At 36.0% G+C, this 21,122-nt stretch overlaps 1 long non-coding RNA gene across 1 annotated transcript in view; it reads left to right on the top strand.

Moving 5' to 3' along the window:
• The first annotated feature begins 20,341 nt into the window (after positions 1-20,341).
• LOC142350767 (uncharacterized) overlaps positions 20,342-21,122 on the top strand; it is a 52,235-nt gene continuing 51,454 nt past the window's right edge. The window contains exon 1 of the long non-coding RNA XR_012760906.1: positions 20,342-20,516. This is a non-coding gene — a long non-coding RNA (uncharacterized LOC142350767). The remainder of the gene's footprint in view (positions 20,517-21,122) is intronic.

Genomic DNA, 21,122 nt, shown 5'->3' on the forward strand with positions numbered 1-21,122 from the left:
GAAAATTCGGAATTGAATTCATTAAAATGATTGCATAGCAAGTTCAGTAACTTGATGCGGCTGTTAGGAAGGAAATAAATACTATGAGACTAACTATGAAAAGAACTGGAATTAAAAAAAAGCAAAGCAAGTCCAGTGACTCGATGCCTTCTATTATTAGTTTTCACACGAAAACAATAATTTGTCAGAGGCGCGACATATATTTTTGAAAATTCGGAAATGAACTTATCAAATTGATCGCATAGCAAGTTCAGTAACTTGATGCAGCTGTTAGGAAGGAATTAACTACTATGAGACTAACTACGAAAAGAACTGGAATTAAAAAAATGCAAAGCAAGTCCAGTGACTCGATGCCTTTCTTCTTATTAGTTTTTAAACAAAAACAATAATTTGTCAGAGGCGCGACATATATTTTTGAAAATTCAAAAATGAACTCATTAAATTGATTGCATAGCAAGTTCAGTAACTTGATGCGGCTGTTAGGAAGGAATTAACTACTATGAAAGTAACTACGAAAAGAACTGGAATTTAAAAAAATGCAAAGCAAGTCCAGTGACTTGATGCCTTCTATTATTAGTTTTCACACGAAAACAAAAATTTGTCAGAGGCTAGACATACAATTTTGAAAATTCGGAAATTAACTTATCAAATTGATTGCATAGCCAGTTCAGTAACTTGATGCAGCTGTTAGGAAGGAATTAACTACTATGAGACTAACTACGAAAAGAACTGGAATTAAAAAAAGCAAAGCAAGTCCAGTGACTCGATGGCTTTTGTTATTAGTTTTCCGACGAAAACAAAAATTAGTCAGGGGCGCGACAAAAACTTTTGAAAATTCGGAAATGAACTCATTAAAATGATTGCATAGCAAGTTCAGTAACTTGATGCGGCTGTTAGGAAGGAATTAAATACTATGAAAGTAATTACAAAAAGAACTGGAATTTAAAAAATGCATAGCAAGTTCAGTAACTTGATGCAGCTGTTAGGAAGGAATTAACTACTATGAGACTAACTACGAAAAGAACTGGAATTAAAAAAAAGCAAAGCAAGTCCAGTGACTCGATGCCTTTTGTTATTAGTTTTCCAACGAAAACAAAAATTAGTCAGGGGCGCGACATAAACTTTTGAAAATTCGGATTTGAACTCATTAAAATGATTGCATAGCAAGTTCAGTGAATTGATGCAGCTGTTAGGAAGGAATTAAATACTATGAATGTAATTACAAAAAGAATTGGAATTAAAAAAATGCATAGCAAGTTCAGTAACTTGATGCAGCTGTTATGAAGGAATTAACTACTATGAGACTAACTACGAAAAGAACTGGAATTAAAAAAAGCAAAGAAAGTCCAGTGAATCGATGCCTTTTAAAATTAGTTTTCCAACGAAAACAAAAATTAGTCAGGGGCGCGACATAAACTTTTGAAAATTCGGAATTGAACTCATTAAAATGATTGCATAGCAAGTTCAGTGACTTGATGCGGCTGTTAGGAAGGAATTAACTACTATGAGACTAACTACGAAAAGAAATGGAATTAAAAAAAGCAAAGCAAGTCCAGTGACTCGATGGCTTTTGTTGTTAGCTTTCCAACGAAAACAAAAATTAGCCAGGGGGCGACATAAACTTTTGAAAATTCGGAATTGAACTCATTAAAATGATTGCATAGCAAGTTCAGTAACTTGATGCGGTTGTTAGGAAGGAATTAAATACTATGAGACTAACTGCGAAAAGAACTGGAATTAAAAAAAAGCAAAGCAAGTCCTGTGACTCGATGCCTTTTGTTATTAGTTTTCAAACGAAAACAAAAATTAGTCAGGGACGCGACATAAACTTTTGAAAATTCGGAATTGAACTCATTAAAATGGTTGCATAGCAAGTTCAGTAACCTGATGCGGCTGTTAGGAAGGAATTAAATACTATGAAAGTAATGACAAAAAGAACTGGAATTTAAAAAATGCATAGCAAGTTCAGTAACTTGATGCAGCTGTTAGGAAGGAATTAACTACTATGAGACTAACTACGAAAAGAACTGGAATTAAAAAAAAATCAAAGCAAGTCCAGTGACTCGATGCCTTTTGTTATTAGTTTTCCAACGAAAACAAAAATTAGTCAGGGGCGCGACATAAACTTTGAAAATTCGGAATTGAACTCATTAAAATGATTGCATAGCAGGTTCAGTAACTTGATGCGGCTGTTAGGAAGGAATTAAATACTATGAAAGTAACTACGAAAAGAACTGAAATTAAAAAAATGCAAAGCAAGCCCAGTGACTTGATGCCTTTTTTCTTAGTTTTTAAATGAAAACATTAATTTATCATAGGCGCGACATAAATTTTTGAAAACTCGGAAATGAACTCATTAAATTGATTGCATAGCAAGCTCAGTAACTTGATGCGGCTGTTAGGAAGGAATTAAATACTATGAAAGTAGTTACGAAAAGAACTGGAATTAAAAAAATGCAAAGCAAGTCCATTGACTTGATGCCTTTTTTATTATTAGTTTTCCAACGAAAACAAAATTTTTGTCATAGGCGCGACATAAACTTTTGAAAATTCGGAAATGAACTCATTAAATTGATTGCATAGCAAGTTCAGTAACTTGATGCGGCTGTTAGGAAGGAATTAAAAACTATGAAAGTAATTACAAAAAGAACTAGAATTAAAAAAATGCAAAGCAAGTCCAGTGACTTGATGCCTTTTTTATTATTAGTTTTCCACCGAAAACAAAAATATCTCAGAGGCGCGACATAAATTTTTGAAAACTCGGAAATGAACTCATTAAATTGATTGCTTAGCAAATTCAGTAACTTGATGCGGCTGTTAGGAAGGAATTAAATACTATGAAAGTAATTACGAAAAGAACTGGAATTAAAAAATGCAAAGCAAGTCCAGCGACTTGATGCCTTATTTATTATTAGTTTTCCAACGAAAACAAAAATTTTGTCATAGGCGCGACACAAACTTTTGAAAACTCGGAAATGAACTCATTAAATTGATTGCATAGCAAGTTCAGTAACTTGATGCGGCTGTTAGGAAGGAATTAAATACTATGAAAGTAATTACGAATAGAACTGGAATTAAAAAAAATGCAAAGCAAGTCCAGTGACTTGATGCCTTTTTTTTATTAGTTTTCCAACGAAAACAAAAATTTCTCAGAGGCGCGACATAAATTTTTGAAAACTCGGAAATGAACTCATTAAATTGATTGCATAGCAAGTTCAGTAACTTGATGCGGCTGTTAGGAAGGAATTAAATACTATGAAAGTAATTACGCAAAGAACTGGAATTAAAAAAATGCAAAGCAAGTCCAGTGACTTGATGCCTTTTTTATTATTAGTTTTCCAACGAAAACAAAAATTTTGTCGTAGGCGCGACATGAACTTTTGAAAATTCGGAAATGAACTCATTAAATTGATTGCATAGCAAGTTCAGTAACTTGATGCGGCTGTTAGGAAGGAATTAAATACTATGAAAGTAATTACAAAAAGAACTGCAACTAAAAAAATGCAAAGCAAGTCCAGTGACTTGATGCCTTTTTTAATATTAGTTTTCCAACGAAAACAAAAATTTCTCAGACGCGCGCCATAAATTTTTGAAAACTCGGAAGTGAACTCATTAAATTGATTGCATAGCAAGTTCGGTAGCTTGATGCGGCTGTTAGGAAGGAAGTAAATACTATGAAAGTAATTACAAAACGAACTGGAATTAAAAAAAATGCAAAGCATGTCCAGTGACTTGATGCCTTTTTTATTAATAGTTTTCCAACGAAAACAAAAATTTCTCAGAGGCGCGACATAAATTTTTGAAAACTCGGAAATGAACTCATTAAATTGATTGCATAGCAAGTTCAGTAACTTGATGCGGCTGTTAGGAAGGAATTAAATACTATGAAAGTAATTACGAAAACAACTGGAATTAAAAAAATGCAAAGCAAATCCAGTGACTTGATGCCTTTTTTATTATTAGCTTTCCAACGAAAACAAAAATTTTGTCAGAGGCGCGACATAAACTTTTGAAAACTCGTAAATGAACTCATTAAATTGATTGCATAGCGAGCTCAGTAACTTGATGCGGCTGTTAGGAAGGAATTAAATACTATGAAAGTAATTACGTAAAGAACTGGAATTAAAAAAATGCAAAGCAAGTCCAATGACTTGATGCCTTTTTTATTATTAGTTTTCCAACGAAAACAAAAATTTTATCATAGGCGCGACATAAAATTTTGAAAATTCGGAAATGAACTCATTAAATTGATTGCGTAGCAAGTTCAGTAGCTTGATGCGGCTGTTAGGAAGGAAGTAAATACTATGAAAGTAATTACAAAAAGAACTGGAATTAAAAAAACGCAAAGCAAGTCCAGTGACATGATGCCTTTTTTATTATTAGTTTTCCAACGAAAACAAAAATTTCTCAGAGGCGCGACATAAATTTTTGAAAACTCGGAAATGAACTCATTAAATTGATTGCATAGCAAGTTCAGTAACTTGATGCGGCTGTTAGGAAGGAATTAAATACTATGAAAGTAATTACGAAAAGAACTGCAATTAAAAAAATGCAAAGCAAGTCCATTGACTTGATGCCGTTTTTATTATTAGTTTTCCAACGAAAACAAAAAATTTGTCATAGGCGCGACATAAACTTTTGAAAATTCGGAAATGAACTCATTAAATTGATTGCATAGCAAGTTCAGTAACTTGATGCGGCTGTTAGGAAGGAATTAAATACTATGAAAGTAATTACAAAAAGAACTGGAATTGAAAAAATGCAAAGCAAGTCCAGTGACTTGATGCATTTTTTATTATTAGTTTTCCAACGAAAACAAAAATTTCTCAGAGGCGCGACATAAACTTTTGAAAATTCGGATATGAACTCATTAAATTGATTGCATAGCAAGTTCAGTAACTTGATGCGGCTGTTAGGAAGGAGTTAAATACTATGAAAGTAATTACAAAAAGAACTGGAACTAAAAAATGCAAAGCAAGTCCAGTGACTTGATGCCTTTTTTATTATTAGTTTTCCAACGAAAACAAAAATTTCTCAGAGGCGCGACATAAATTTGTGAAAACTCGAAAATGAACTCATTAAATTGTTGCTTAGCAAGTTCAGTAAATTGATGCGGCTGTTAGGAAGGAATTAAATACTATGAAAGTAATTACAAAAAGAACTGGAATTAAAAAAATGCAAAGCAAGTCCAGTGACTTGATGCCTTTTTTATTATTAGTTTTCCAACGGAAACAAAAATTTCTCAGAGGCGCGAAATAAATTTTTGAAAACTCGAAAATGAACTCATTAAAATGATTGCATAGCAAGTTCAGTAACTTGATGCGGCTGTTAGGAAGGAATTAAATACTATGAAAGGAATTACAAAAAGAACTGGAATTAAAAAAATGCAAAGCAAGTCCATTGACTTGATGCCGTTTTTATTATTAGTTTTCCAACGAAAACAAAAATTTTGTCATAGGCGCGACATAAACTTTTGAAAATTCGGAAATGAACTCATTAAATTGATTGCATAGCAAGTTCAGTAACTTGATGCGGCTGTTAGGAAGGAATTAAATACTATGAAAGTAATTACAAAAAGAACTGGAATTGAAAAAATGCAAAGCAAGTCCAGTGACTTGATGCATTTTTTATTATTAGTTTTCCAGCGAAAACAAAAATTTCTCAGAGGCGCGACATAAACTTTTGAAAATTCGGATATGAACTCATTAAATTGATTGCATAGCAAGTTCAGTAACTTGATGCGGCTGTTAGGAAGGAATTAAATACTATGAAAGTAATTACAAAAAGAACTGGAACTAAAAAAATGCAAAGCAAGTCCAGTGACTTGATGCCTTTTTTATTATTAGTTTTCCAACGAAAACAAAAATTTCTCAGAGGCGCGACATAAATTTTTGAAAACTCGAAAATGAACTCATTAAATTGATTGCATAGCAAGTTCAGTAACTTGATGCGGCTGTTAGGAAGGAATTAAATACTATGAAAGTAATTACAAAAAGAACTGGAATTAAAAAATGCAAAGCAAGTCCAGTGACTTGATGCCTTTTTTATTATTAGTTTTCCAACGGAAACAAAAATTTCTCAGAGGCGCGAAATAAATTTTTGAAAACTCGAAAATGAACTCATTAAAATGATTGCATAGCAAGTTCAGTAACTTGATGCGGCTGTTAGGAAGGAATTAAATACTATGAAAGGAATTACAAAAAGAACTGGAATTAAAAAAATGCAAAGCAAGTCCAGTGACTTGATGCCTTTTTTATTATTAGTTTTCCAACGAAAACAAAAATTTCTCAGAGGCGCGACATGAAGTTTTGAAAACTCGGAAATGAACTCATTAAATTGATTGCATATTAAGTTCAGTAACTTGATGCGGCTGTTAGGAAGGAATTAAATACTATGAAAGTAATTACGAAAAGAACTGGAATTAAAAAAATGCAAAGCAAGTCCAGTGACTTGATGCCTTTTTTATTATTAGTTTTCCAACGAAAACAAAAATTTCTCAGAGGCGCGACATGAATTTTTGAAAACTCGGAAATGAACTCATTAAATTGATTGCATAGCAAGTTCAGTAACTTGATGCGGCTGTTAGGAAGGAATTAAATACTATGAAAGTCATTACGAAAAGAACTGGAATTAAAAAAATGCAAAGCAAGTCCATTGACTTGATGCCTTTTTTATTATTAGTTTTCCAACGAAAATAAAAATTTCTCAGAGGCGCGCCATAAATTTTTGAAAACTCGGAAATGAACTAATTAAATTGATTGCATAGCAAGTTCAGTAACTTGATGCGGCTGTTTGGAAGGAATTAAACACTATGAAAGTAATTACGAAAAGAAGTGGAATTAAAAAAATGCAAAGCAATTCCAGTGACTTGATGCCTTTTTTATTATTAGTTTTCCAACGGAAACAAAAATTTTGTCAGAGGCGCGACATAAACTTTTGAAAACTCGGAAATGAACTCATTAAATTGATTGCATAGCAAGTTCAGTAACTTGATGCGGCTGTTAGGAAGGAATTAAATACTAGGAAAGTAATTACAAAAAGAAATGGAATTAAAAAAATGCAAAGCAAGTCTAGTGACTTGATGCCTTTTTTATTATTAGTTTTCCAACGAAAACAAAAATTTCTCAGAGGCGCGACATGAATTTTTGAAAACTCGGAAATGAACTCATTAAATTGATTGCATAGCAAGTTCAGTAACTTGATGCGGCTGTTAGGAAGGAATTAAATACTATGAAAGTAATTACGAAAAGAACTGGAATTAAAAAAATGCAAAGCAAGTCCAGTGACTTGATGCCTTTTTTATTATTAGTTCTCCAACGAAAACAAAAATTTCTCAGAGGCGCGACATAAACTTTTGAAAACTCGGAAATGAACTCATTAAATTGATTGCATAGCAAGTTCAGTAACTTGATGCGGCTGTTAGGAAGGAATTAAATACTATGAAAGTAATTACGAAAAGAACTGGAATTAAAAAAATGCAAAGCAAGTCCAGTGACTTGATGCAAAATGGAGCAGCTAATTATCTATCAAGAGAAAAATCCGAAAGCATAGCCCTTTATTAACTAGTCAAACGATTACAAAGAGAACATTAAAATTTTAAGCTTTTTACCAAATAATTCCAGCATACAGATATTAGGAATGCTCAGAAATTGAACACAATTTCACCATAAAACTTCTGTTCAATTGATGTGGTTTTCGTATTGAAAAATCCTTAAAGTGAAATACTTTACGGAGCGAAGTTACTGGAACAAGTTTTTTATTTGTGCCTTCAGAAACTGAGTAGAAGACGCCTTTAAAGAGTCCAATTTTTTCAACAACATCAAAACTTCTAACGCTGGCCATTAGTTTGTCAGGGAAAGGACGATTGGGAAATTTTACAAAATACTCTATTTGGCCAAATTTTTCTTCATTTTCATCGAAGAAGTAAACATAGCAATTTCCCAGACTGGATCTTCTGTAAGCTTCGCAATCAAAGTAAACATTTTTTATTGTCACCCGATTGAAAAATTTCCCATCAGGGTATTGTTTTCGTCCTTCTTTGACCGCTTCTGTCTCACGGAACTCATTGTCATAACATTCATCAGCGACGTTTGAGCATCCAACAAATTTGTTGGCGGCCTCAAAACTCATAGCAGAGTAGCAGCAGAGAGGCCCAAATCTCCTGACCTGGTCTGCAAAATGTCTCAGACAATGTAGATTGATAGTTTCAATTTTCTCATTTCCCATATGATACAATTTCCTCGCAAAATTCATTGAGAAGCTTTTCTGAAACTCTAGTTGCAGCTTCGCAGCTGGATTCTAACAGCAGACGGATACCAAAAACCAATTTCGAAAGATGCGAGAACAAAAAAGAGGGAAGTATGTTCATAAATACAATAGGACTTATATAAAAAAACCAATTGAAGTGTTCGTTCGCTTTGAACTGAGGCATATCGTCAAGAGACCTGATCTCTCTTGGAAACGCGACCATTTCTCTAGGGCAGTACATGTTAGAAACAACAATGTTAATTTTGATTTTTTCTTCAGTGTTCAGTTCTTTAAAGCAAAGCCGCAGAAGGTCAGGGAAAACACCGAGTAACACACATAGTGCATATAATCAACTGGCGCGGTAAGTGGAAGGCCATCAATTATTGAGGAAAAAGCACTTCTACCTTTAACACTAACAACATTATAGAGCGTATCAGCTTCAAAAACTATGGTTAATTTTATGAAGTTATTATTTACTGATTGTTCCCGTACATCACCACACTGGTACGATGGATAATAGGAATAGGTTTTTCCTATCGTTTTTCCGGGCACAGTGCAATAATGGCATCCGTAATAGCCATTGAACTTGAACATATTGAGAATATGGCTTTTCGCGCCAAGATCAGATACTAACAGCCGAACTTTAAAGGATACACTGATAGTACAATTATCAACGCTGTCATAAACCTCTACAGAAGATAGCAGTTCTCCCTTCACAAACGGAACAATTTCAAACCAATCGGGTTGACCTCCAACAACGAATAGCGCTGCCAGAACAATATTTTTCTGGGACATCCTAAGACGAGGGGGCAAATCGGCAATTTGAACCCAAATGGGCCACAATTCTTTCCTCATGGTTGATTTTTTGATGCTGACTTCGTCAGAGAAAAAAACTAAACTGATTTTGATTGCACCGTTGTTGTCTTTTTTCATAAAAGGAAAGACATTGGAGTTGAAATCTGAGTTTGGCTCCCTTTGTCGATTTACTGAATGTTTGAAAATGGCTTGCAAATTTTTCTGAACCAAAAAGCGCAATTGAAATCTGAAGTTCAGTACACAAAAAGAATAGCGCTCTTTTTTGCGAAAGCAGCGTATCTGCTCTTGAAAATTCTGTTTGATTTTTTAATATGAGAGTAACCAGAAGGAAAACAATTATCAGATGGAAGAAAAGCTTTTATCAAACTGTGAACAGAAGAAGCACACACATCCGAGAGATTAAGCCGAGAACACTATAAGTCAGTCAAGATAGCAGCTGTTAGTTCGCTACCGTCAAAAAGTTTTTCTGTTGCCGAACTCGATGTTTCTTCAATACAATGGGAAAAAGAAATCTCGGAGTCTGATAGATCGGGCATATCCGGAGGCACTTCCAAATCCTCCCCGGCTCCACCAGATTTTTCTAAAGAGGGGTAAACAATGTTTGGTACGGGAAATATCCACTTGATTGAAGGAGAAAACTTTTCGCTGCCTACATCACAGTCAGAATCTGTTAAAACATAACTACTTGTTGGAGACTCATCTTCAGACTCTTGAACAGATTCGGTGTCAGCACATGACATAGATGACTTATCAGAAGCGATTTTGGGTGAATTTTCTGTACTTAGAGGACTACTTGTAACAGCGTTAAATATTTCGATAAATTCACGTCCCCTGATCCTTCTTTTCTTAAGTACAGGCTCTTCAGTAATGTATACAGGACTTTCCACAGTTTCAGATCTTATACTCAAGAGTTCTTCGTCAGCAAGATCAGTTATTAGGTCACCAAGCAGCAAATCAAAGGTAACTTCGAATAATAAGTTATCAGTTTTTGAGATTTCGCAAGTCCTGCAGAGACAACTGTTGAATTCGAAGAATTCGGGGCCCTATTTTACGAACAACTCGTCACCAGGGCTTATGCGTCGTTTCACTTTCAATTGAACTATGCCAGAATCACTTGTGAGATCGTACTCACAATTTGGAGTACAGTCAGAATTCACAAACCTTACGGGTCCCAGCAAAAGCAGTTGCTCTCCAGTACGTTCGGAAGACATTGCGGATAGATCAGTAACGACTCCATCAGGTATCGCGGCAACAAAACCCACAGGATTTCTCCTCATAACAGCTGGGGGTCTTAAAATAGTTTTCCCTTTGTATATGAGCCGATAACCACCAAAACGATCATGCTGGATTTCAAAATTGGGAGAGAGTTCTTTGTAAGACCTAGTAATAGCATCATACGTGTTTTTCCACTTGGCTTCTTTCTTTAATTTCCGCTCAAAAATTGTTTCCAGCATAGGTTCAATTGTCTTCATCGCGGGCCGGTCTGGCGTTTCAACCAATCTTTGAACAGCAAACAAATCACATTGCGCCAAAACCGACCATTCTACTTTTTTTGGCAGCATTACTTCTAAATAAACAGGAGAAATGGTAATGTCGAGTTTCAAATTTTTTAAAACAAAATTTCAAAAAAAAAACGGAAATCATCAAAGAGTTTTTAGTTTGACGAAGATTGCCTTTGGGACTCAGTTGAATGAAAACAAAAACAAAACCAATTAAATTAAGAAAACTTTCCGAACAGACAAATAGTACACAACGTTTAAGTCGAACTTATAACCGCAACACAACTAACTCAAAATTTTTAACTTTTCCGCCTTTAAATATAAGGCACCTGAAGCAACATTTTGAAATCTCAGAGAGAGGAAACACTGGAATGAACAAAGTAGGGGGTAGTAATTTGGTGAACACAAAAAAGCCAACTAATCGACTGATACTTCATCATTATCTCTAGCGATTCAAATAATTAAAGCAAAAACAAAAACACGAGGAAGAGGGATTTTTCGTTTCGTATCAGTTTACTTTAAATTCTCTGATCCTTTTGGATTTCTTATTGATACGCTAATTGCTCATGCTCATTGCTACGGTCTCCATCGTAGTAGTTGCTTACAGTTGTTGCTGCATTGTTATCTAAATAATTTCCGCTATCACCGTCACAAGTGTCAGATGTTCCAATATTGCCACCCTGATCACCACTACGGCGTTCGATTGATTTGATTTCGTTTGCCCTACTGTTTACGCTCACCTTGGCCAGCTCGTACATGTGGACCCACTTGTTATCAAACTTCAACCGGAACAGATCTAAATCCCAAAAAAGTCATCAAAAAAGTAATATAAAAGATAAAAGTTCAAGACTAATGGAATGCAGATTAGTGTTTGGAACAATTATTCACCAACTTAGTCTACTGAATTACAGAAACTTTCTTGTGCTCACGGTACGCAAACCTTTGAAAAGCTCCTTCCTAACTGGGGAGAAGTCAGTTCGAGTGACTGCCCCCTGCCTCTGTTTTTCCTTAGGGGACAGCATGTGGAGTTTAATCTCTTCTGTTGTCCACAGAAGTTTGCAAGCATTTCTGCCAATGAGTTGTGCTGTTGAACCACCTACTAGTGCCAGGTCTTTCCCTGTTCCTGGTCCAGTTGTTATGGGAAGCAATGGATTATCACTCTCCGGAAAGCTTTTAGCTTTTGGAAGCAGGACACCCAGTTTTGAGACCTCCGCCGTCTAAAGAAATCAATACCAAACTCTCATGTCTAAGCTAATAAAAAAAGCAAAATAATCTCAACAGCACGCAAGTAAAATCATAAAACCAGCCAACATCATAAAGAGATAAATTTCGTACTAACCAATTGCTTAACAGCATTCGTTGAGATCTGAATTTCTCGGTAATTGCGATTGGAAATCGACTTAAGTTCCGGTCGTAATTCACTCATGCAATTGATGATCAACTGCGCGGCCTCCATGATTTTGTCCGCTGCCGCCTTTATTGAATCTGACGCCTCACGATCAATTTTTCGTTGCTTTAATTCCGTTGCCTCGCCAGTGTTTTTTGTTTTGGCCCTTTTGACTTTTTTTTGCAGTTTCCGGGAGTCAACGAAACTATCTTCGGCGCAGCAGGATCGACTGACTCGGCTTCACAATTTTTTTTAAAACAAGAAACTTTCTATGCAAAAAAAAATTTCAGCTTGAAATACAATCAAATTAAACCTGAGTTTTTGCTATCACGCTGCAATCCGGTTCTTCATTCTCTTGAATCTCACTTAGGGTTTTTGAAACGTCTTGAGGATCCAGCAACACAAAAGGTTGAGAATGAGGACTCTGCTCAGCATCATTGACCTCTTCTCCGTGGGGAAGGACGTTTTCTTTGCCACTCTTTTGAGCTAATTCCAACTTCCGTCGGGAACCTTGTGGCCCAACGTTTTGACTGATCAAGATTTGGTCAATATCTTCGTAAACAGTTAAGTCTGGATCTACCGGCACATTTATTAGAGGCTGAAAGCTCGTATTTCCTTCAGCGTCTTTTATTTGAACGCACGCGTCTCTCATGTGCTCATAACAAAATCTCTCATGTCCAACTGCAAGAACTAATGCCGTCCACACATACGACTTGATTTTAGGATTCTTTTTGATCCATTTTTTGTTCACATAATCATCCCGCTAGAAAAACGTTTCTTTAGAAAAATTCATTTAAGTAAATTTTGATTCAAAGAAACTCTCACTTTTATGTAGCGACGCTCTCGTATCTCCATGCAAATAGAATCACATCGTGACCAAACTACGCTGCATTTTTGATCTTCGAAGTACACCAACCAAAACTTGATGAGTTGCTGCTTGATGATCTCTAAAGCTTCTTCTGCTAGTTTTCTATCGTTCGCACTTAGTCCCCGATTACTTCTTTGTGGTCTACTTTCTTGCGACTAAAAAATCATTTAGAAAAAAAGCAAAACTACAATAATAATGGTAGTGATAATAAAAAAATGTATAGTGATAATAGAAATTAGCCGCAATAAATTTGTTGATCTGTAGTCTCAAAAAAACAGACCAAAAAAATTGTCTTTTCATTGAAGGCTGATATGTTATATTTTGATAAAAACCTGTATAAGTTATTGCTGCCTATATTAGCTGCTCTCAAATAACCTTCATTTAGTGTGACACACACCCATTTGACCTTATCTCTAATTTAAAGTAAGTAACAGTCAATTTCAAAGTGAGGAAGTCATTTTTGCGAGTGAGGTAAATCAAGTGTGACCAAAAATTTAATCACGCGAATGAGCAAAAAAACTAGCTTCACTAAGATCAAAAAATGACGTCACACACGCACTTCAGTTGAAATTGCATGAACTAATGATAAAAAAGCAAATTTGAAGTGGTTGTGACGTCATATGGTCGTAACAAAATCGCGACGACGAAATAAAAAAAAGCCCAATAATAGCCCCAGCAATCGCTTTGCGGCTGTTAATAAGAAAATGAACGTTCGGCCTTCACTCAGCGGACAGTGGAGCAAGCGTTATCAGGAAATTAATGTTATTTGTAAAACCAAATTATTTATAAAACTATAGCAGGTAGTTTTTTTTCCGCCTGGTGAACGCACGAAAGTCTGGACTTTTAATATTTCACAAAAAATGGACCATTTCAAGCCCAGTTGTTTTATAGCTTTATAACGACCCATCAAATGGCAACAAATCAGAACCGTATCTAAATATAAAGACACACACACACACACATATATATATATAAATATATATACATATATATATATATATATATATATATATATATATATATATATATATATATATATATATATAAAGAAATTAGTAAATACTAAAACGTAACAAAATTAAATAAAAACTAACATTGGCTGCGTCTTCCCGAGCATTGCCTAAATTGTCTTCCCGAGCATTGCCATTTTCTTCGTATAAATGTACTGGCTGATAACTCGTAGAAGTTGCTCCACCATCAAAATGATAACTACTAGAAATTGCTCGTCCTTCGAACTGATAACTACCAGAATTTGTTACGACTGCAGGCTGATAAGTACTATTTGCTGGACTTGAACTGACATACTCGTTTGGTGCCGCATTATTACTTTCTCGTGTAGCTGGAATTTGTTGAACGATTCGTACTCTTTTTGACTCTTGTGACATTTTTGAATAACTGCGTTGAGTATTTCTAGCGCACAAGCTGATTCAAGACAATATCTGAAATAAAATTAGCTTAAAGATAATTAGTCTTTTTTTGACCGCTATGAACAACATTATTTTCATTTCGTAACTGACGATCACATCAGAGACATTAGGCAGCGTCTCTGGCAGTTTCTGAACACTGCACGTGGATCTGGAACGGAGGTGCCACGGTGGCTGGTGGTGAGAGTTGATAGCCATTGCGTGTAGTGACTCGACAGGTTGTTAGCTAAGCTCGAAACGGTGCAGACAGAGATTCCATATTTAACAAGCAGATAGTTTCCCCCAAAGAATTGTTGGGGGGGGGGGGGGGGTTGGGAGAAGTAGAAGACTGAATGACTACCGGAAGATTAAATTCAATTCCGGAAGATTGAATTACAGATTGAGTTACAACAATTAACACCAATCATTAGCACCACTCATTAACACCACTCATGTACATAGTTATGGCTCAGTTAATTCTATTGATAATTGTGCTACGATGAGATCGCTCGCTCCGGTTAACGACTTTCAGCTCATTTTCTCCAGACTCATTGAATTGATCAAACCAGCCAATACACCAGCTCCAGCCACTCCCCTCAAAATGATAGCTCCGGCTCCCTTCATCATGGACATGAATCCTTCATTCTTCATAATCTGCATCGCACAGTCAATTGATCGCTTATACTTGACAGCTTGTCCAGATGTCATCACCATCATTGTCCAGATGTCGTCTAATGGTATCTATGGGGTATCTATGGGTCCTGCAGTCACCGTCACACCGTATCCCAAGCAGAAGGACAGCAATAAGTTGGCGTTCTCTCCCAAGAAGTTTTCCCAAGTTGGCGTTCTCTTCAATGTATCGTACAAGCCGAAGTCACCGCTAGCAATGTTCTTACTGAAGTTGACTACGTAAGGATCTTTTTTGTTGGGTTTGAAGAGAGCTTAAATCGCAAAATTAAGAGTTTGCGTTGGAAAGTATCTAATACAATCAATAACGGAATCAATAACTTCCAGACACAATCAAAAACTTCAATAACTTCATAAGACAGACACAATCAATAACGCAATCAATAATTTCCAGACACAATCAATAACTTCCTTAACTCGACAATTTCAGCGGTTCAAAATTTTCATTCGAATTATTACGTTTTAGAGATGATATTTCGGTAAATTCGGTAAATGATATTGTAAATTCGGTATATAAATTTTAAAATTTTTAGCGAGTCGACCAATTAATTAAACGGAAATTTCCGTTCAATTTTAGCGGCGGCCGTTCAAAATTTTCCGTTCAATTAATAAATGATTAGATATAAATTATAACTTTGCAGCTCAAACTTGCAAAATGCACACCTTTGGTAACTCTTGCGCTGGTGTAATAAAGTCTATTTAGTTAAGTCAAACTAGTTATAAATCAGACGCGGTTATAAATACGCACGTCTGCAAGGGTCAATCGTGAAGTTGTTATAACCATGTAAGTTATTACCACTAACCAGCCGTCAGTACCACAATACGTGTGTGTATTCGATTCAGTTTATTGATTAAAAACATACAAACTATCTCAACGCGAACGCAAGTTTGAATCGGTAAAAGAAACGTAAGAATTGAAGATTATTGACACAATCTTCATAAGACACATAAGACATAATCAATAACTTGATAAGACACAATCAAAAACTTCCAACTTTGATCATCTCATCTTGGTTCTGTAAAAGCAATTTGACTCTTTCGATGGGAGCAGCAGCTGTCTTTGAGATTATTGCATCAGCTCCGGCAAGGGCGAAATCTTCGAAAAAAGAAAGCTTGGGCTTTCCAGTTTGACTAGCAGGTGTGAGAAGCATATTGACTGACTAGGTTTGCTAATTAAATCGTTACTTCCTTCTTTTGACGACAGTAATATTGCTTCTGAACCCTGTTGGAACTGTTTCATTTTTACTTAAACTTGAATATCCAATTCTATCATTCAAATTATATTAATCTTTGTTTTTGTTAGCTTAAGGTGTGTTTCCCGTTATACCCCGCCCCCCAATACCTTCCCCCCTTATGGTATAACTAACACGAGTGAGGGAGTACGTTATGAGCTCTAAATTTTGATCACGTGTATAACATCCCCCCCCCCCTTATGGTATAATTAACACGAGTGAGGGAGTACGTTATGAGCACTAAATTTTGATAACGTGTATAACATGATTAAATGGAACAGTTCCTCCCTGTTAAATATGGTCGATCCCGATCAAAATGCGATAAATGATAGGCAAATTAGAACAACATTAGAATAAGAGAATAAGTGAATAAGCGAACAATTGAACAAATTGCAGCAAAAAGCATAAGACATGGGCAATCTCTACCACCCTGGATAAGCTCAATTAAGTCAATTTTAATTGAATGCCTGAATACCCCGAAGAAATTACTGCAAAAGTCCCACCAGCTATCGAAGAAATCAAGTATCAAGATTACAGATTTGTTTTGACAGACACTTCAAAAAATCGACAGAATCGAATATGAAGAGTGCAATTCCCAACGATCTCAAATTTATGAAGAAAAACTAAAGCTCACGCCACTTACTTCATAAGCCAACATAAGAATAATGCAAAGCCGACAGAATAAGAATCTATGCTAAGCGATTTTTTCCATTTAGTTTTCAGTCCGAAAAAGGCCAGATTTCAGAGTCTCGAAGAACTTAGTACAAAAAATTTTTTCAAGATCCCGATCCAAATGCGATAAATGATAAGCAAATTAGAACAACATTAGAATAAGAGAAGATCATTAAGAGCGCGATTTATGAGCAATTAGAATAAGCAACGGTTAATGGCGATTAAAACGAAAGTAACCACGTAATCCAGTAAACAAAATAAAGCAAAACAAAGAAGTAAAAAACAAGTACCGTCAACAACTACTTCAAGTGAACAACTGAAGATGATGATGATTTTGTAGATGACTTTACGCTTGTTGACCCCGACTTTGATCCCGAAGACTTTGACCCCGACTTTGATCCCGAAGACTTTGACCCCGACTTTGATCCCGACGACTTTGACCCCGACTCACACCTCAATCTCAATTTAACAGAATTATGAACCCTTTGATGATGTCTCTTTAAATTCGCAGAATAGATAGTTTTGAATGGGCAAAGATCACATTTCGTAGGCCTGATGCTTTTTTGGTGAACGCGGGCAACGTGCCTTGCAGTGATATACTGCGCACGTGATTCATATTCACAAAACCCGCATTCAAATCGCCTCCCCTTGCGTTCTTTCACCACCACTACACTACTCGCAGGTGCCCGTCTTTTGCGCAAATTGCGTACAAGATCCATTCGTTCGTTATCGATATCGAACACCTTCCTGACTGTTAGAATTCCATGTCACGACTTCTCTTTCGGATCCGCAACTACAAACATAAGTTCCTGCCTGCATTTCATAATCGACTCGTGTAACTCAACCGTAATAACAACCTGTTCCATCTTCTTGATACACAATGCAATCAAATCAAAGTCAGTTCAACAAACACAAATATCAATTACAAGTCTCAATCAAATCTGAAATACACAACATATGAAGACCATTGAGTCTACTATTCAAACACAGGAAAAAAGTTAACATGAATACACTGGTGCATTCACATCAATCAGGTAGAAACGGCGGAGGTCGGTGGAGGTCGGAGGAGGTCGGAAGTCGGCGGAGGTCGGTGGAGGTCGGCGGAGGTCGGAAGTCGGCGGAGGTCGGTGGAAGTCGGCGGAGGTCGGAAGTCGGTGGAAGTCGGCGGAGGTCGGTGGAAGTCGGCGGAGGTCGGAAGTCGGTGGAAGTCGGCGGAGGTCGGTGGAAGTCGGCGGAGGTCGGTGGAAGTCGGCGGATGTCGGAAGTCGGCGGAGGTCGGCGGAAGTCGGTGGAAGTCGATGTGTCAGTTAATTGTAGTGTAGTTCGTAGAAGTTCAGCTAGAATGCAGCTCCGGGTATCGACACGTTGAAAATTTCATGGATGATATCAGTCATTCGAAACTTTCAAAATTTGCAATGTACAGTCTGTTAGTTCTTCGTATGTACAGTCTGATCTGAGACATTCTGTGCAGTGTTAACCAATAATGTAAATGATGCTGCGAAGAAAAAAAACAGACTGGGATGTTTCTTAATCGACTCTGGGCAGACTGGCAAAAGTATTTATACTGCTATTTGTCTGGTACAGTAATGGTTACAATTGAAAATCAATTGTACAGCGCTGAAACCCACTGCGACCAAAGTCCGGGTGCATGCTCTTCCTCTGTTTTGTTTCAAATTAGAGAAACATTTCTTATCCAGTTTGTTTCCTCTAAACAATTGAGCCAAGCAGTTTGTTAAATTTAATTTTAAGTAATTCGCCAATTCTCTATTCTTTTGTATTACATCGAAAGCAGACTTCAAAAAGGGGACAATTTCAAGAAATCAAGGTACGAGATTAGTAGCAATCATAAAATTCAACTTACCTTAGATAATTATTTGCTCAAATTGACCGGAGTTTTCCATTCCATTTTGTTTTGTTTATTTCAAGAAGCATCAAAACTTCTTTTCCATGCTTTATCGATCTTATGCAACTACGTGGATGTTTTTCCTCTGTTTTGTTTCCAAATTAGAGAAACATTTGTTATCCAGTTTGTTCCCCCTCAATATTGAGCCACGCAAATTTTTAAATTTAATTTGAACCAATTCTTCAATTCTCTATTCTTTTGTATTGCATCGAAAGCCGACTTTAAAAAGGGGACAATTTCAAGAATCCAAGTGACGAAATCAATAGCAATCAGAAAATTCAACTTACCTTTAGTAAATTTTTGCTCAAGTTGACAGGAGGTTTCTATTCCAATTCGTTTTGTTTTGTTTTCAAAAAGCATCAAAAATTCTGTACCATGCTTTAACGGTCATATGCAACTACTTGCATGCTTTTCCTTTATATTGTTTGCAAATTAGAAAATCTTGTTTTATCCAATTTGTATCCTCTAAAAATTGAGCCATACAAATTTTTAAATTTAACTTGAACCAACTCTACAATTCTCTATTCTTTTGTTTTGCATCGAAAGCTGACTTAAAAAAGGGGACGATTTCAAGAATTCAAGTGACGACTTCAATAGCAATAACAAAAATCAACTTACATTAGATAAATTTTGCTCAATTTGACCGGAGATTTCTATTCCAAATTGTTTTGTTTATTTCAAGAAGCATCAAAACTCCTGATTAATACTTTGCCGATCTTATGCAACTACTTGTATGCTTTTCCTCTGTTCTGTTTTGTTTCCAAATTAAAGAAACATCAGAAAACTCAGAAAACTACTAGATTTTAACAATCTTGAACACTTCCGTTGTAAAAATACTGATAAATAATATTTGAACAGAATTTTTTCACTAGCATAACGCTACTTACAAATATTTTGTTTCTTTCATGATATTGAAAAAAAACTGTTCAGTTATCGTTTTTCAAAAGTGATTTGGAGACTTTTGTGAATCGGGGAAAATTAGCTTTTTGCATATTGCGTAACCAATCCTTTGTTGCACAATAGGTCCAAATTTGATGCAAATTGAACTTTCAAAAGTACCATTTTGTGGAGTGTGGGGCTGAGGTAACAAGTCTTCAGACGCTTATAATTGAAAAAAGTCGCTTTCCATGTCAACTTAATGACTTTGTAAAGTTAGTTTAGTTTTTCTTTGTTTAATGAATATACTCGAAATTCCACTCCAAAATCACTGCTTGATTCTGCCCTCAGTCTTTGTACTTAAAGTAAATATATTCAAGATTAGCTCCAAAACTTTGCAAACTAATTGATCTTTCAGAAGAAAATTTTCAATCTCAATAAAGGGGTTCATAACTTGATAGTTTTATGCTAAAACGCTATTCCACAACCCTCTCGTACAACAAAAACTCAATTGAGGTGAAAGTTTTGGATCTGTTCATTTTCACCCCGGCAGTTTTTTAGGTCAGGAAACTACCTATTGAGTGTACCGCTATATGCAAGTTGGGGGGGGGGGGCGACTTAGGGCACCAAAAAGATCCAGTTTGTGTAAATAACTGGATTGAATTAGGTGGTAGCTCTCTTCCAAGTTCTCTATAGTATCAAAAAAAGACTGCGTACAAATAACACGTGTTATAAATAGTATTCCTTATTTATGCACGCAATGACGTTTAACAAATGCTTCTTTGAAATTTGCACAACCTTTCCGAAAAAAACGGGTTGAAATTAGTATAAAACCAGTTCTTGTATAGGAAACAACAACAACGCATTTTTCTGGCAATATCATTTTGAAAACCTTTTATTTTTGGAACAAGATGAATCACAAACAAGTATGTAAACAATTTTGGGGTCTTTCCCATTATAGCCCGCTTCTAGAAAATACACCTTCATTATCCTATCTTTAGCATGATCGGGTGGGGGGGGGGGCGGTTTGGCTAAAGTTTATCTGACCCTTTTGCTGCCCTACTTCTATTCTGCCCCCTTCACGAAATTAGTCCAACATTACGGTATGTATAACATGATGTGGGCTTTAAGGTAATCTGACCACTTTTGCTCTGCCCCTTTCACAAACTTAGGCCCCTAGTATGGTAAAATTACCATGATTGGTGGATGTGCGCTTTAGGTTAATTGACCACTTCTATTCTGCACCTTCACGAACATATGCCCCATTATGGTGTATTTGTCATGATTGGGGGTGGGGGCTATAAGTTATCTGACCAATTCTATTCTGCCCCACTGCGAATTTATGCCCCATTATGGTGTATTTGTCATGAAAGGGGGTTTGGATATAAGTTATCTGACGACTTCTATTCTGCCCCTTCGCGAAATTATTCCCCATTATGGTATATTTGTCATGATTGGGGGTGGGCGCATCTACTTTTCTGACCAAATCTATTCTGTCCCTTCGCGAAATTATGCCCCATTAGGGTATACTT

Source organism: Convolutriloba macropyga, chromosome 12, assembly GCF_964194025.1.
Source record: "Convolutriloba macropyga chromosome 12, txConMacr16.3, whole genome shotgun sequence".
NCBI lineage: Eukaryota > Metazoa > Xenacoelomorpha > Acoela > Convolutidae > Convolutriloba > Convolutriloba macropyga.